The sequence below is a fragment of the Biomphalaria glabrata genome, chromosome 14 (genome assembly GCF_947242115.1).
Source record: "Biomphalaria glabrata chromosome 14, xgBioGlab47.1, whole genome shotgun sequence".
Lineage (NCBI taxonomy): Eukaryota > Metazoa > Mollusca > Gastropoda > Planorbidae > Biomphalaria > Biomphalaria glabrata.
In genome coordinates, this window is record NC_074724.1 from 7,988,615 (window position 1) to 8,006,690 (window position 18,076).

Here is an 18,076-nt window from a genome sequence, read left to right on the forward strand (position 1 = left end):
TATTGATATTTGTATTAGTAATATTTAAGTCGCTTACTGTATCTATTAAATGAAATACTGGCGTTACATTTAATTAAAGAGCTACTTTGTGTTGTTTGTAAAATGTTTCGGATGTTCTTTCAGAGTTGAAGATGTTTACTTCGTAATCCAAACCTCCTGCAGGACCACGAGGGATGGGAGCTGGCAGGGCTTGAACCCGGGGCCATCTATAAATTCAAACGACAGTCCAGCGCGCAAACCACACGACCAGGCAGCCATACTTTACTTCAATAGTGTCTATACTACAGTGTTAAACTAAAGAATTTTAAGGATGATAAATTTAAGTTTGCCAAACCAGGCATCTTTTCAAACTGCTGATAAAATACTGCTGATAAGATTATGTTTAAACATCGAGAAAACCTATTCACTAACACTAAAAATATTTCCTAACGTAGACAAAGTCATTGTTCGTCGGGTGTCTGCTCCTGTATCCTAAGCAGGGGCAAATATTTGAGTATCAAAGGAGTATCCCGAGACTTTTCTGTCATTAATTATGTTAGCCAAAGTGGGCAGCTATTGGCCGATATGAAAATATCTAACGTTCACTTTGTCGTTTATTGAAACTGTATATTATTCATCAATTGAATTCCTACCTTGGGTTAAAACCTGTAGCTATCAAACTTTTGTCATGTAAACCTCTTTCTATATTTTCCGATTTTGGCAGACCCCTTTATAGCTAAACGTTGTTTTTTTTTTCAAAATTTATTAACCTCACATTTTTTATGTATTTATTTATTTCAATGATTTCTACCTATATAAAAAACTATGAGAAAAACTATGAGAAAAAAAAAGGAAATAAAAACTGTGAAGAACTGCACATATACATCCATAATTCTCAATACTTTTGGATTTATTTCCCTTTTTATATCGAAGAAAAAATATTACTACTAATTAATTAATCAATATTTTTTTTAATTGATTCGTGTTTTATTAAGAAAAAGGAATAAATATACAACGTTTAATCCCACAATGGTAAGTTGAAGAAATAGCTATTTCAAAATTCGTACCAGAGAGACAGATGTTGAAGCTTTTTAAAAAACATCGTGCATCAGTCTGAAGGAGCAATCAATGAAAGATATTGTCAGGTTCTTCACACATTAAATAAATAAACAAGGTTACAAAGACAGTTTGTGTGGAAACACAAACTCAAAATCGACCCCCGAAGTGGTCCACCCAGGTAGGCTTCAATATTTTCAGTAAGAACATCCGATTGAAATTATATCAAAGACAAACGTGAGATAAGAATGGAGAAAGAAGGTTGACAGATCTTGTGTAGTGCCCCAACGGACCAGCAGATCAAAGAAAATGTGCAAGTGAATGCAAAGTTAGATGATGTAAAGTTCATCTGTTTTTGTGGCCTACGGTTAACGAGGGTGTCATGTAGCTAACACAACGACCAACCGCCTTTACTTTTCACCAACTAATGTCAGGTACCCATTAGAGCTAGGTGGACTCAGAGGCGCCCAAGGATTCCGAAGGTGAAAATCCCAGTCTTCACCAGGATTCGAACCCGGGACCCCCGGTTCGGAAGCCAAGCGCTTTACTGCTTAGCTACCGCGCCTCTGCTGGACTAACTGAAGTCTTATAATTGATTAAATGTTTTGAAAAGGTTCAATCTCTTATTCTAATGCTCAAATTTAAAATAAATAAAATGTATTCATAAAAGCAACGAATATTGAAGAAAATGCAGTTTACAAGATTACCATCTGTTTTAAATTAGGTCTAACTTATAATGCATACTAATTAGCTTTTTCTCTTTATAAAACTGCTTGCATAAGTGATTTAAAAAATTAGATTTTTCGCTTTCAGAAAAAAAAAGTTGTCGTTGCATCAGAACTTTAAATGGTCTAAAATATTGTGATGTCGGATTTTCACTATCTTTTCTAGTTTACGAGCTCTAAACTGGACAGATGGACAGGCGGACAGACGGACAGACGTTTCACACAAAACTAATAGCGTCTTTTCCCCTTTCGGGGGCCGCTAATTAATGTGCAATTTCACCAAAAAAGATAATCTAGTGGGAAAAAGTCACCTGGACATATAGAAATGATACGTTTTGTAAATAACTGCAATTTTAGCATAACGTAAAAATTCGAGCAATCTTTTAAATTACAATTTTTAAAAATCTAATTTAAATTAAAATCCTGCTTAAATGAAATCTTTTACCGTGGACTCCTATTTACGTATAGTGGACTCCCCAATTATTACATAAACCCATTATAAGTTGTGGTAGAGCACTAATGGTTTATATTGGCCACATTGGAATCTTTGGTTTAAACATACAAACTTTTTCTTAAATAGCAGAAAGCAAGAAATAGATTTTTCTACATTCTAGACTTCTCAGTGCTATTTAACATCTTTATTATTTTTTTTTTTGGATGTCTAGATATTAGATTAGAGGTTAGTGATTAAATATAGTTTTCGATTAGCAACGGAAATGAATAAAAAAATATAGTTATTAACAAAAAGAAAGTAAATGTCCTTACATAGTACAAGATTTGTTTTAAAGCTCAATGTTCTATACAGTTCAATAGATTAGTGAGGAATACATTATTTCCCGTAGCTGCGCAGCCCCAGCTGTGACCTACATATTTTGTCAAACCCTGGGAAAGCATAACCATTGTCCTCAGGTGGTCGATTTAGATTTTCTTTTCGCCGTCTGCGTTTGTCCTTGGCAGCAGATTTTCTTTTGGTCTCAAATGTGTATCCCGCGGCCTTTGTGAGTGACCTCGTTCTGAGGCCGCATGCAACCAGGTGCTCTCTTCTATGTCAGCTAAGGCAAGCTGGCACCTAAGCTGGCCTTAGAAACGTTTCCGTGGGGCGCCTCTGTTACGTCGACCACCTTTTTAGCTCACCAAAAAAGATTATCTAGTGAGAAAAAGTCACTTGGACATAGAGAAATGATACGTTTTGTAAATAAGTATAAATATAACTCGTATAAATGTTCATATTTTGGAATATTTCAACAAATTTATTGTAGTCCAAGTTGAGTCGTCTTTAGCGTTTTCTTTTCTGTATTATTTTTGTCTTCCTTTGACAAACTTTGTCTTCCTTTAGTCCTTCTGTAGATTGGCAGCTGCCTTGCAGACGTCTTTCATTATCTCTATATATAAATAAATAGATAAATAATATCGTTAGACTTGAATTACAGATTTGCCTTAGATCTGATACATATGTATTATAACTGTTTGTGTGTCACAGTTGTTATTTTTATGTTTTTGAATATACTTAATGCTAGCAGTTTCTTTTTGTTTGTTTGTTTGTTTGTTTGTTGGTACGATCCATTCATTCTGTAAGAAAAAAAAGTGTATTCTAAATGAAGATAAAAAAACGTATCTAATTTTTCAACTTTCATTGCTATTGCACATTCATAAACCATCACAATTGCTTATAGCCTTTGCATTTACTCATTGTATTGATAGTTTTAACTTTTTATATTATCCTGGGAAAATATAAATAATAATTTAAGAAAATAACATCACCTACAAAATATTATATATATATATATATATATATATATATATATATATATATATATATATATTTATATATATTGGGTGAGACAGAAAAAGATATGAGACACACACAGAAAGAGGAAACAGTGAAAGAGAAACAGACAGAGAGATGGGGGGGGGGGCTATTTATTAACGTGCTTCCTAATGAACTACACAATTCAAAAGGTGTACAAGAAATAGCGAGTGAAATAGCTCTCCTGTTTTAAAATTGCGAATCACTTTGTGCAATGTCCATCAAATAAAGAGAAGATAGTTGATGTACTGACGAAAATATATAGAAGTAAATATACAAGAAGAAAAAGATAAAAAGTTGATTTTTTGTATTCATTCTTTAGGTATAATTTTTTAACTCCGAATTCACACTAAAAATGAGATCACTGAAGGCTCTGAACTTAAAATAAAAATAAATTTAACATTTAAAATGAGAAAAATGATAAAATACACTTCATGTTTTGTTATTTCACGATTTAAAATCTAACATATAAAAACAATTAAACTTTGATACATACTGGATTTTATTTATATGAAATGTATCTACTGTAGTATCTTTAAAGTCCCCGAGTTCAGTTTTAAATATATCGAAAGTAAAAAAAAAGTATGATATTTGTATATAATACAATGGCATTTGAGTCTCACAATTACCTGCTGACCATTGTCAAAAACGAAAATTAACGCCAACTTAAACGTAATGTCAAGTCGTAAAGTACTGAGGTCTCGGAAAGACTTTCCTTCAAGGAACAGTACCAGCAAAAAGAAGAAGAGGCAGTCAGAGAACGCTATGTGAAGACAAGATAGAAAAATAGACGGCCTGTCACTGACAAAGATTATATCCAAGTCAGAAACTAATGGAGAAAGACTGGATAGATCATGTATGGTGCCACAACGGGAAAGGTGAAAGTGATGCAGTTATAATGATTATTATTATTTAACAACTGTACCAGACAGTGAGGCAATCAAATTGGCATCAATCCTCTTCTCTCTCAAAAACTCTTCCTCATTTAATGGAAGTGCCCAGCTGACTTCAGCCATTAGGATCAGGAAAGCGATACAGATCACCAAGTAGATGAGATTTATCATTCTCTAAAATAGAACAAAAAAAACATCTTTTTGGAAGGAATGTTTGTTTCATAAATATTATAATCGTATATTTATATCATTATAAGTTATATTTTTGTGCTGGCCCATGACACTCTCGTAAACCGTAGGTAACAGAAACAGATGAAATTTACATCATCTGTCATATAGATAACAAGGTCTGAAAGGGGAACTTTTTTTTACTCTGTTCGCCATTTTGATTGCCAAAAGATAAGACACCTGGTTTGGGCAAAAAAAGTTGTGAAACTGTGGACCATGTCAACCATTTGAAAGTCTCCATGCCCTCATGTCTTATGTCTTATATAATACAGACGTTACTTCAAAAAAGAAGATGATTACGTCCTACGCGTCATGCATTTAGTCATACATATTAACCAATGACTTAAATTCTGCCAAGTCACTGGTTTTCCTGGCTAGCTCAGGCAACCCATTCCATGCTCTAATAGCACTAGGGAAGAAGGAGTATTTGTACAAATTTGTCCTAGCATATGGGACGAGGAATGTGCCTTTATCTTTGTGTCTTTCTGAGTATTTTATTAAATTTTGTTTTTGTATTTGAAGATTATGGTTCAGTGTTTTATGTATTATTGCTACTCTACTTTTGAGCCTTCTGTCCTGAAGGCTTTCTAAATTTAGTGATTTTACTAAAGGTGTTACTCTAGTCAAATGTGAATATTCGTTTGTTATGAATCGCACTGCTCTATTTTGTGTCTGTTCTAGTTTCTTAATGTTTTCTTGAGTTGAGGGGTCCCAAACAGAGGATGCCTATTCTATTATTGGCCTAACCAAGGTTAAATAACATTTTAGTTTTATGTTCTTATTTGATTTATAGAAATTTCTTTTAATAAATCCTAATGCTTTGTTTGATTTTTTTTGTAGTTTCATCAATATGTGGATTCCATGACAGTTTTTCATTTATTATAACACCTAGGTATTTTGCGTTTTTAGTCTGTGTTACTGGTTTGCCATGAATAAGATAAGTGGAATTAATTTGTTTTAGTTTTTTTGTTACTCTTAACAACTGACATTTTTCTGGGTGGAAAGACATGCTCCAATTTGATTCCCATTTCTGTAATTCATCTAATTCTCTTTGTAAAATATCTGTGTCTTGTGTTGTTTTTATTGTTCTATATATTATGCAATCGTCTGCAAATAATCTGACTTTTGTTCCTGAAGTAATGCAATTTGGTAAATCATTTATGTAAATTAAAAATAGTAGTGGACCCAAGACTGTTCCTTGAGGTACACCTGAGTTTACTGTTATCGGTGTTGATTTAGAGCCATTTATTATTACAGTTAGTTCTCTCCCTATCAGAAAGTCTTTAATCCACTGATGCAGTGGACCATTAATGCCGAAATATTTTAATTTTTTAAGCAAACTATGGTGGTGAACTTTGTCAAAAGCCTTAGAAAAATCTAGTAAGATAGCATCTATTTGTTCACTATTATCTAAACCTTTTGAAAAATCATCAATTAGTCCTATTAGTTGTGTTTCACATGATCTATATTTCCTAAAGCCATGTTGGTATGGTGTGAGGACATTATGTTTGTCTAAGTGGTTTATGATGTTGCTACTTATTATGTGTTCTAGGATTTTACATGTGATGCTGGTAAGTGATACTGGTCTGTAGTTTCCTGGGTCAGATTTTTCTCCTTTTTTAAATAGTAATGAGATCAGTCTCTTGCAGCAGGATCTAGGCATTAGGCAGTGTTCCGTAGTTTGTCTCCGTTCACATTTAATCTTTTCTCAATTTCGGCAGATGACATCCATGTCTTCTTATCTTATCTTATATAATACAGACGTTACTTCAAAAAAGGAGATGATTACGTCATACGCGTCATGCATTTAGTCATGCATATTAACCAATGACTTAAATTCAGCCAAGTCACTGGTTTTCCTGGCTAGCTCAGGCAACCCATTCCATGCTCTAATAGCACTAGGGAAGAAGGAGTGTTTGTACAAATTTGTCCTAGCATATGGGACGAGGAATGTGCCTTTATCTTTGTGTCTTTCAGAGTATTTTATTAAATTTTGTTTTTGTATTTGAAGATTATGGTTCAGTGTTTTATGTATGATTGCTACTTTACTTTTGAGCCTCACTTTTTGTCTCACATGCATACGTTGCTGCTGGGAAGACGATTATGTTAAGAAGGTGTATTTTTGTCTGGAGTCCAATGGCTGGGCTTGTCCAAATAGGTTGCAGCTTTTGGAAAATGCTCCCTGCTTTTCCTATTCGGCACGCTACATCATGGTAGGCATCCCCATCATTCGTTATGATGCTGCCAATGTATGTGAACTTGTCCAGCTCTTCACCCTTTGCCTTATATCCCACTCGCAAAATTTCAGTCTTATCCAAGTTTATGCCGAGGCCAGAAACATGAAATAGAAACAATAGATACTACACAATCTCCCATGTATTTTTTTATGTTTATCTAGTTTTTAGATAAGGAAAGATTTTAAAACACCCATTAAAAATAAGTCATATAAACTTACCTAAGTTTTGATCTATTTTTTTCTTCAGAAATGTTTCGGAGTCTTGAGATGATGTCAAACTAATGGAAACAAACTATGTACTTTATAGGGAGACATAATAATTGTATGCTAATATATACATAACATTACATTCCATAAATTCTCTTTTTGTTGCGACAATAAAAGCTGAAAGCAATGAAATGTTTGCACCACTTAATAACTTAATGAACTTGTTTTGTACGAAAGAAGGAAAGTTTACAATAAAAGATATATTTTATTACACAATAACTTAAGAAAGAGACATTTTTCTAGATTATTTAGGAGAAGTGTTTCTCAAACATTTAATGAGTCGTAGCATAATTTTAAAAAACAAGATGCTTTGATCAATGGTAATATAAAGTAAATTAACATTTCAGACCTTGATATCTATAGGGCAGGTGATATAAAGGTCATTTGTTTCTGTGGCCGACGGTTAACGAAGGTGTCATGTGGCCAGCAAAACCATCAACCTTCTTTACTTTCTCCAGCTAATGTCAGGTAACCATTAGAGCTGAGTGGACTTAGAATCCCGTGATTCAAAAGGCCAGTCTTCAACAGGATTCGAACCCGAGATCCGTCGGTTCAGTGCCAATGGGGTTGCCACTCCGCCAACACTTTTGTAAACACTATATTTAATATATTCTTGTATTGTACAAGTGATGTTCTGGGGAATGCAGAGTGTGGACTGTATACAAGCTCTGTTTACTATCAGTGGCGTAACAAGGTACCCATGTTCCCGGTTCACGAACACGACATTTCAGTAAAACAACGCATAAGCGTCGTCATTGGCGGCCTGAACACTGACCTGCAACGTCACAACCTGTTGGCATTGTAGACTTATAGCTTGTTGCTACGTCGCAAGTCAGTGTTGAGGCATACTATAACAATTGGTCTCGGAAAGACAGACAACAGACGAAGTGCACATGTTCCTAATGGGCTAAACGAGAACGAGGCTCACAAACTTAGGGTTTAATTACAAAGTCGATGTCATTGGTCAACCACGTGAAAACAAAAAAAAACAAAGTCTGAACTCAGTGTTTTGTATCAACAGTTGATAAAGTTTTTTGATTCACGTTTGTAAAGATCGTTGGTTAGTTTCCACAGCAGAAAGTCAATCATGATCTCGAACTCTTGATAAGGAAAAATTCCTATATAAAAAAAAAACCTTTTAAACAATTAAAAATTTATGTTTTCAAACAGTATCTATTATTCATCGATAACTGGTAAGACTTGTGTTATGAGACATTATCACTAAAGTATTTAGTTGACTTTAGTTGACAATCAGTTGACTTTAATACGTGTTGATTCGTTTTATATATTATCGAATACTTCACGAAAATCTTAATATTATAAAGGGAAAGGCCGATACGGCGACATAATGCGTAACATTTCTGTCGACTTATCACCTAAATTAAGATCTCATTTCTGGTCTAATTATAGTGTAATATTAAATCAAAATATAACAATTTAAAAAAAACAAAAAAAAACAACTATCTAGTAGAGTACCTTATTATTATTTTATTGATTTATTTATTCATCATCATCATCAAACTCCATTTGAGTGAGGGCTTGAGAGGCTCAAATCCTCTCTTGCAAAAGCCCTGTAGAAACCCTGCTTTCTTTTGTAGTGCAAACATCTCACCATACAGGTCGAGAATTTCTGGCTTCCCAGACCTGTCGAGACGGAGATCAGCATGTCTGGGGCAGTCAAAAAGAATATGAGACACGGTTTCCTCTTTTTCCCCGCAGCGGCAGCACCGTGAGTTAAAATTTGGCTATAGCTGTGAGAAATATGAGCCAACCAGACAGTTTCCAGTCCTGCACTGTGCTATAATAGCTTGTTCAGGCCTGGACAGCCTCCACCATGGGAAAGTGCGGTCAGGGCGCCTCATGTGCTCCCAGACTCCACGGGCTTTTTGGGACTTGCCCCAGCACTCAAACCACTTTTACATTTCTTTTTTTTTTAATTATAGCCAGAGCATGATGAAAACTTACATCCTGTTCAGTGGGTGGAATTTACCCTCCCTGGTGGGCCAAGGAGTCTGCAATAGTGTTGCCAGAGTGTGCCAGTCACATCTATGTGACTGGTTATTCACTGCATTATTACAAGGTTATTATAGCATTGCTTTATGTTGTGTGAAGTCATGATGACAGTGTCAATATTGGGGGGGGGGTATAGTCCAGGAGGCGCGGTGGCTGAGCGGTAAAGCGCTAGGCTACAGAACCGGAGTCCGGGGTTCGAACCCTGGTGAAGACTGGGATTTTTAATTTCAGGATCTTTGGGCGCTTCTGAGTCCACCCAGTTCTAATGGGTACCTAACGTTAGTTGGGGATAAGTAAAGGTGGTTGGTCGTTGTGCTGGCCACATGACACCCTCGTAAACCGTAGGCCACAGAAACAGATGACCTTTACATCATCTGCCCTACAGACCACAAGGTCTGAAAGGGGAACGTTACTTTTTTTTTTATAGTCCAGGACTTTGCAAAGCAGGTTTTAAGTCAGTGACCACAACAATCTGTGTTGCACTTAAAATTTCCCTCGCCGAGTTGAAAGTCAATGACTTTTAAGTCTTCACAGAATGCCATGGCCTTCGCATCAAAACTGCAAACACTACCACATGGTTTAAATATTTTGACTGAGTCAGAGCCAAGAAAGTCAATGTAGGCTCCATAGCCTTCTCTTCCAGAATCTATCGATGCAATAATCTATCTTCTTTTTCGAAATAACGTCTGCAATATATAACATGAGATAACAACAGACTTTTCATTTCAAACTGTAGTCATTTTCTACACACACACACACACACACGCACACACACACACGGGCGCTTTTTTCATACAGATGTAAAAACACATTTGATAATCACACTGATCTATGGATAATTCCTCACTCTACACTTATCTACAACTAGAGGTGAATTGGATTTAAGATCTAAATCTACACCTAGAGGTGAATTGGATTTAAGATCTAAATCTACACCTAGAGGTGAATTGGATTTAAGGTCTAAATCTTCACCTAGAGGTGAATTGGATTTAAGATCTAAATCTACACCTAGAGGTGCTTTGGATTTAAGATCTAAATCTACACCTAGAGGTGAATTGGATTTAAGATCTTAATCTACACCTAAAGGTGAATTGGATTTAAGATCTAAATCTGTGAAGACATACATTAAAAAATTGGAACGAAAGAAAGTTACGCACGAAACAAATGTATTAATAAATGTTAAAGCGGAAGAAATTATAACTTTGTACTAACGACGTTTAAACATAAGATAATTTTTTATTGATCCAAACAAATGGAATTTCATTTTGACTACAATTGACCACCTCAGCGTAACTACAGCAACATAACAATATAGATGCAAATTCAAACAGCATTCACACACGAAACACATGCACACTCACAACCAGCGCTTTATGAAGTAGACAGAACCTAAGTGTGCTGAGTGTCACAGACACGTCAGATACCCTCTACATGGTTTAGCCGGCCAGACAAAGACATTTCCGGGGTGTGGCCGCTGCGCTTACTACAGCTTCTGGGAGCCACAGGTGAGAGTTGGGTACCGAGTGCGGACCAAGAGTGATAGGTCTGTCTGTGCACGAGAGGTGCTACCCCTCCTAGATACCCCATACACCCAAGACTTCGATGTACGTCTCGATGACGACAAATGGCCCTGTAACACTCTGACTAAAAGTGGGATAAGTTTTTAAATTTTTTCTATTTAGTCATAATGGAAAGGAGAAGACGACTTCATCCAGATCTGATGTAACAGTGGTTTAATGGGTGTAGGTTGTCTTTCATGAAAAAGCTCTTCAATAGATGGTAACTGTGTTTGAGTGATATACTATGCTTTTTTTAATCAGTCTATGTCTTTGTGCCAGTGAAGTATTATCATACCCGCAGGTGATGGAGAATTAGACTACATATGGTTGCTGTATAGAAAAGATTAATTATTGTCGGTTTTCAAAGGAATACTTTACTGGAATTACGAATTATATCTTTTTGGTAAATATGGTAAATTACTGCGGTTTCTATCTTCAAAATGGCTGAGTTGTCCTGAGCATAAGTTAAGTAGAACAAGGTTAAATTTTCGTATGTTATCGTCCACAGCAACTGGGAGAACTAGTGACTATGAATGAGTGGTCAGGATCAAGAATTTTACATTGTAGATTAAGTTATAATTATTTTTCAATTATTTTGTTTTTCGTTTAGCAAAACGCTTACTATATTTTGTTATTCGTTCTTGGACTAATAAACAATTTTTTGTTGGTTTGTTATTTATTTTTTCATGACCTCCAGACGCTTGCAACATGTCGTCACCACATTTACCCGCATCGCTTCTCAGACCCTCTCAATTCATCTTTGCTGATGTCCAAGTTAACAAGTTAATATCTAGAAGAGCTTTCGAACGCGTTTTATAATTCTTTGATGCACTTTAGTAGTGAATGCACTTTCTCTTGTTGTGTCTCGTCTTATCATTGTTGGCGATGATTGAAGTGACTTAAAGAAAATAGACATGTACTTTAAAAAAAGTATTAATTTTTAAGTCAATGACTAAATTATGAAGGTAGTCGGATATGACTAGCGGGGCCTTAGTTTGGGTATTACAGATCTACTGAATTGGACTTCTATCTATGTCAAACTTGGAAAATGTGAAGGTAACTTTTTTTGTTATTTTGCCACGAAAATAAAAGTAGAGTGTGAAAAAAGTTTATTTATGTCAAATATAAAATACTGAGAAATTACATGATTTGTTAAAAAAGTTTCATTCTTTAATAGAAATAAAATTGGGTGTATTATTATTTTTTTATGACCCTCTGGTTATGGGAGGGACATTATTCGTACACTACGGTGTTCGCCATGATCTAAGAAACATTTATGATAAGTTGTTTCAAGATTGATCAAACGGTTTTGATTTGTATTCTAGACATACATACATACATAAATAAATAAATACATACATACATACATACATACATGCATACATACATACATACATACATACATACATACATACATATATACATACATGCATACATACATACATACATACATATATATCATATATACATACATACATACATACATACATACATACATACATACATACATACATACATACATACATACATACATACATACTGTTACGTATTTCTGAATCTTCTGGCTAGATGTATTAGTTGGCACACAAATAAAAACACTGCAAACAACTTGACGACTCAACTTTCAGTTTCATATAACTTTAATGACTATTAACCCTAACAATTCGTCAATGTAACATGTAGCGTAGAAGACTGTACAATATCTGTCAGTTTACAGTTAGCTATATTTCTTTGCAATTCATCTCTTCACTTCGTTGCAATTCATCTCTTGTCAACTTGCATCGAGCCGTATTCCACAGAACAGACCAACGACACACTTCCCAGTGTCGCTCCAGGCCTCCTAAAGCTGAACCAAGTCGTACTCAAGTCTACCGAATCAGAGCCGCACACGTCTTACATCGACTGTATCGACTGTAACGGTTCAAGTCCACTGTAGTTCGCTGTATAGACTTTAACGACAGTAGTCCACTCCAGTTAAGTCTACCCTAGTTAACTTGCATCGAGTCGTACACATTTCTCTTCCACAGAGCCGCACACGTCTTACATCGTCTGTATCGACTGTAACGGCTCACTCACGACTCCATACGACTCACTGTCACATTAACTCTCTGGCTTATATAGAGTCCCTAATCGCTTGTCCAAAGTTGCACAAACACGGCTAGTATCCTCTGGAATAACACGTGAGGAAACGTCACATCCTGTCTTTGTTTATACATGTAGATTCCAGAAAACATCGGCTGCAGTGTCATCTTGCCGGGGTCACAAGTTGTGACCTCTATCTGTCACTGGACATTGCTAGTACCTTCTGGAATAACACGAAAGGACACGTCACATCCTGTCTTTGTTGATACATGTACATTCCATCGAACACCCGCTGCTGTGTTATCTCGCCGGGGTCATACGTTGACCTCTACCTATCACTGTCATTTGTAACAATACATACTTATGCCTTACTTTGTGCTTTATATTACAGACTTATTTCTTGTTATGCATCATTATTGCAAGAAGTCTCTCCGGTAAGCTTTGCACAATTAAATCAATTAACCGCTAAGCTAATCAATTTACATTGGCATAACGACTGGAACTTCGTAGCTACAAAAGACGGTGCGCAAAGTAGTTCCTGTAAGTCTATTGATACTGATATATAATAGGAAACACTGCGATTGTGATTTAAGTCAAAGATAATTTTCAGATGATTTTATTTTGAAAAAAATTATAACGGTTAAACATTTGTTTTTACTGTATAGCCAATTAGCTAGTACTTGTCACAGATATGTGTGTATGTGTGAGCAAGGTTAATTATATTGTAAGGTGTTTTCACGGCTCACCGACAAACATGACGTATAGCTTGTAGGGCGACTCGATACCCGTAGGTGGTGTTGACATTGTTTATATGAGTAACTTGAATGATTCCCCTTGACTAAGGGACTGAATGTTGGAATGTTATGTGTCATGTGTGTTTACATAGTGTGTAAATAAATTCACTCATGAATCTGGTACTAGAGTGTTGGCGTTGTTTATTAATTGTAGCGTTCCTAGTTTAACAGGTGGGACAGACACAGAAGATTTAGAAGCGTTAGTCTATATAGAGTAGTGTTTTGGGGCAGTCGGGACACAGAGCCATGTAGTGTTAGCAGGGGCGTGTGTCGTGCGCTAGACGTTTTTTGGGGGAACGACACATACAGACATTGGGAGCAAGTCGCCGAGGCTGGCTCGAGATCTTGGCTCTAAGAGGTGTGAGTTGTTTAACAGAGACAACATGGAGGAGTTAATACTTAGGGACCAGGGTAAGAAGAAATGTTTTAATTAGTTATATGTCTAGCGTTAGATGTTAGTTGATTATGAATAAATTGTCATGGGGAGGTATGGCGAGAATGATTGTTAGTTTAATATTTTGGTATGATTGTTATATCCCCCTTGTAATGAATGCAAAGTGCTGCACGTGTTGTGAACTGAGTGATTGTCTTCATTGAATGTGCGAGAGAATGTGTTAAGTCAGTAAGGTCTTGCTCCCGGTTCAGGAAGGTTGGACGTTTACTTCCTGGACTGGTATTTATGCATTTATATACTTATAAGTTGATGGCCTGGTATTTATGCATTTATATATTTATAAGTTGATGGACTGGTATTTATGCATTTATATACTTATAAGTTGATGGACTGGTATTTATGCATTTATATATTTATAAGTTGATGGACTGGTGTTTTGTGTATTACTATTTCATAAGAGTGATATAATTGTGTGCTTTATTAAGTAGTATTATCGATATTTATGAATATAAGGAGTTAGCGTTGATGTATATTAACTTATTAAGTGTTCGTATTTGAGTTAAGCAAGTATTAATGAATTATAATTGAGTAACCAAGAAAGAATCAAGCAAGTATTATTTAATATTCAAGAAACCCCAAGTGAGCCAAGTCAAGAAACAATAACAAGAGACAAGCAGTATATATATTTGAACTCTGACAAACGACACATACAAACATTGGGAGCAAGTCGCCGAGGCTGGCTCAAGATCTTGGCTCCAAGAGGTGTGAGTTGTTTACCAGATACAACATGGAGGAATTAATACTTAGGGACCAGGGTAAGAAGAAATGTTTTAATTAGTTATATATCTAGCATTAGGTGTTAGTTGATTATGAATAAATTGAATGGCGTTTTAGCTAGTAGTTAGCGATATTTTGGTTATTTGTTTATTTTAGAGTGACAGTCTTAGTGACAGTCTGACAATCTGAGTAGCAGTCTTGAGTATGTGACAGTCGAAGCGTAGAGACACAGAATAGATGTTAGTGACACTGGCGAAGACCAGAAAGCAAGACAATGAACGACATGCAGTAATTGGCATCAGATGACATGGACAGCGGTACTGAACTCTAATGCAGTCTGCGGTGCTGGGACCAGTGCATGGAGGATGGAGTAGCAGTGGTGGTCTGATTGGCATGGGTGATTGATTTCTGTTTTTGTTGATTATGTCTTTATTGTTTATTATGTTAACAGATACAGTAGTTTTATTTGTATATAATATTGAAGCCACTAGTCTTAGGTTTTTATTAGAATATTAAATATTTGTTTTAATTATAGAGTTTGAGTTTATGAGTATTTATTATGTAGTCATGAATGTTGTGACATGTGTTGTCAATAAGTAAAATGAGGTAGTAACGAAAGGGGGAGAATCGGGTCATTGACAGTACCTTTTTTTGGAAAGATTAAATGTCAAAAAAAAACAAAAAGAAATGATACTCGATTTTCGTAGGGAAAAGATGGTAAATGATAATGTTCCTGTAGCTCGACAGGCCATTGCAATAGTGCAGACTTTCAAATACCTTGGTACTATCCTAGACAATAAAGTCATTGGTTAATATGCATGACTAAATGCATGACGCGTAGGACGTAATCATCTTCTTTTTTGAAGTAACGTCTGTATTATATAAGATAAGATAAATTAAATTTTACTGCAAATACTGATTACTTTACTTACTTGCTGATTACATCAGCTAAATAGGGCAGCGAAGACTACGATTACTTAGAGAAATGTCCTAATTAAATGTTAGCGAAAAGATCTAGGCTATGTTTTATCACTCTCACATATTCCAAATTTTGAATTTTTAAAAATTTCACTACCTGGTATGGCAATCTTAATATTGAAAGAAAAAAAAACTAAACTACATAGAATCAGAAATGTGTCTCAGTTGTACAAAATGAAGGAAATGTTTCTAAGCTAAATTTTTGTTTAAGTTAAATAATTTTTCTGTGCACTATTTAGCACTGCAGAATTAAATATTCGAAACAATTACGTCTGTAGATATTATTTAATTGGCAAAGTTAAAGTTCATTTTAGCGTCCTTGGCATCATGTAGTTCAACGCGTAAATCTCCGTTATCTTTAGATATGGTTCAATGTGAGCTTGGTCTATTGAATGAGATGAAATGATCATGTAATTCATCGGTAATCTTATCTTATCATATCATATGACATGATAAGGAATTAGGTGTTTGTAAAGTGTTTTACATGTTTCGGATGTTCCTTCAGAGTTGAAGATAATTACTTCCTAGTCCAAACCTCCCGCAGGACGGCGGGGGATGGGAGCGGGCGGGGTTTGAACCCTGGACCATCGATAAATCTGAACGACAGTCCAGCGCGCAAACCGCACGACCAGGAATATGTTTCGGGAATAGGGGGAAAGTTTTTACTTAGTGACGATGACGTGATAGAACTTTAAAAAGTAAGAACTCTCTAGGAGACGATATAAACAAGACGCTTTTCTTATCGACGTAGAAAAAAAAAGGATTATATAGACGGCTATAAGTAGATGACATTCGACAGTTCCCTTCATTGGTATTAAACTTGTTTTGTTGTTAACACCTGAGATGAACTCCAATTGGTAACAAGACAGGAAGGATTGGTCCTCCCTTAGAGACTTGGGTTGTTCAACACCAGAGGACTTCTTAAATTGATTGTTTAGCCTTTCGCCGGTTTCGTTCAGTGTTACCTCCAATTGGATTTTTTTTTTGCATTTCAAGTATTTGACACAGCGGAAGTGCTTAACAATATAAATAATTCCTTTCTTTTACAAAAATGTAATTGGTAGCTTATTATTAGACCAATCCCCACTAAAACACATAAATAAAAAAAAATATCTTTCGTTTTCAACTATTTTTTTTGCCAAATGACAAAACAATATGTAAAATGCAATGTAGATATCTCCTCATTCATATTGTTATTATTATTATAGCTTTTATATAGCGCTACTTTCATGCTTATATTCATATGCTTATAGCATGCTCAGAGCGCTTTTGGTCCAATCTCATTTGTGGACCAGTCGGGGGGAGGGGGTATCTAGGAGTTGGTTTTCCGAGCTGCCTTTAGGCGCTCAGTAAACACATTTCTGCCCGAGTCGGGTGTCGAACCTTGAGCCCCCTACTAGGTAGTCAAGCCAAGTTCAATCACACTTGGCCTCTCGACCACGCTTCCCACGCTTAATGAAAATATCTCGCTGTGAGCAATGAATAATTTGATATGATTCATACATTCCTATGGAGGCGTGATGGCTGAGAGGTAAAGCGTTTGGCTTCCAAACCGAGGGTCCCGGGTTCGAATCCTGGGGAAGACTGTGATTTTAATTTCGGGATCTTTAGACACCACACAGCCATAATGGGTATCTGACATTAGTTGGGGAAACGTAAAGGCGGTTGGTCGTTGTGCTGTCTACAAGACACCCACGTAAACCGTAGGCCACAGAAACAGATGACCTTTACATCATCTGCCCTATAGACCACAAGGGAACATTTATACATTCCTAACAATTCAAAATGGAATGTTTGTCTAACTGGCAATAGAGCTAATCCAACGTTGCATAATGCATAAATTGAACAATAAATTGCATTAGGGTGATTAGCTATCATAAAATAAAAACTTTTTTGTGTGTTAATTGTAAAAACAAGATCTACTCTATCTGATAAGAACGAAACTTACAACATTGCATTCATGGTTCATCACAGCTTATAGGTTTGTACCTGTATACATTTTTGTGAATTTAAAATTTTTACACTGTTACATATGTCCACATACCTTTCCTAAATACAATTTTCAGGTTCTAAATTCTTCTGACAACTCTTCTATGTGGCAGTAATGAAATTCATGTCACAAAAAAATTGCACTGTTAGAGACTAGACTAGAAAGGAAGTTGACATTAGGAAGAAGATAACAAGGTTTCGCCCACGTCTAGAACTTGTGCTCAAAACAGACTTTCTTTGATGTATTTCTGATGTCCTGTCAATTTGTATGTGACAGGGACGTGGCTAGTAAATCGCCA

General features: G+C 35.8%; 2 long non-coding RNA genes across 2 annotated transcripts; one reads left to right on the forward strand and one right to left on the reverse strand.

Moving 5' to 3' along the window:
• Positions 1–2,989: 2,989 nt before the first annotated feature.
• On the reverse strand, positions 2,990–7,203 carry LOC106079770 (uncharacterized). The gene is made up of 3 exons (XR_001220076.2): positions 7,144–7,203; positions 4,493–4,634; positions 2,990–3,142 (listed from the first exon to the last, which is right to left on the reverse strand). It is a non-coding gene; the product is annotated as an uncharacterized LOC106079770 (long non-coding RNA).
• A 6,710-nt stretch (positions 7,204–13,913) lies between these two features.
• On the forward strand, positions 13,914–15,292 carry LOC129922659 (uncharacterized). The gene is made up of 3 exons (XR_008774574.1): positions 13,914–14,050; positions 14,664–14,848; positions 14,967–15,292. It is a non-coding gene; the product is annotated as an uncharacterized LOC129922659 (long non-coding RNA).
• Positions 15,293–18,076: the final 2,784 nt, after the last annotated feature.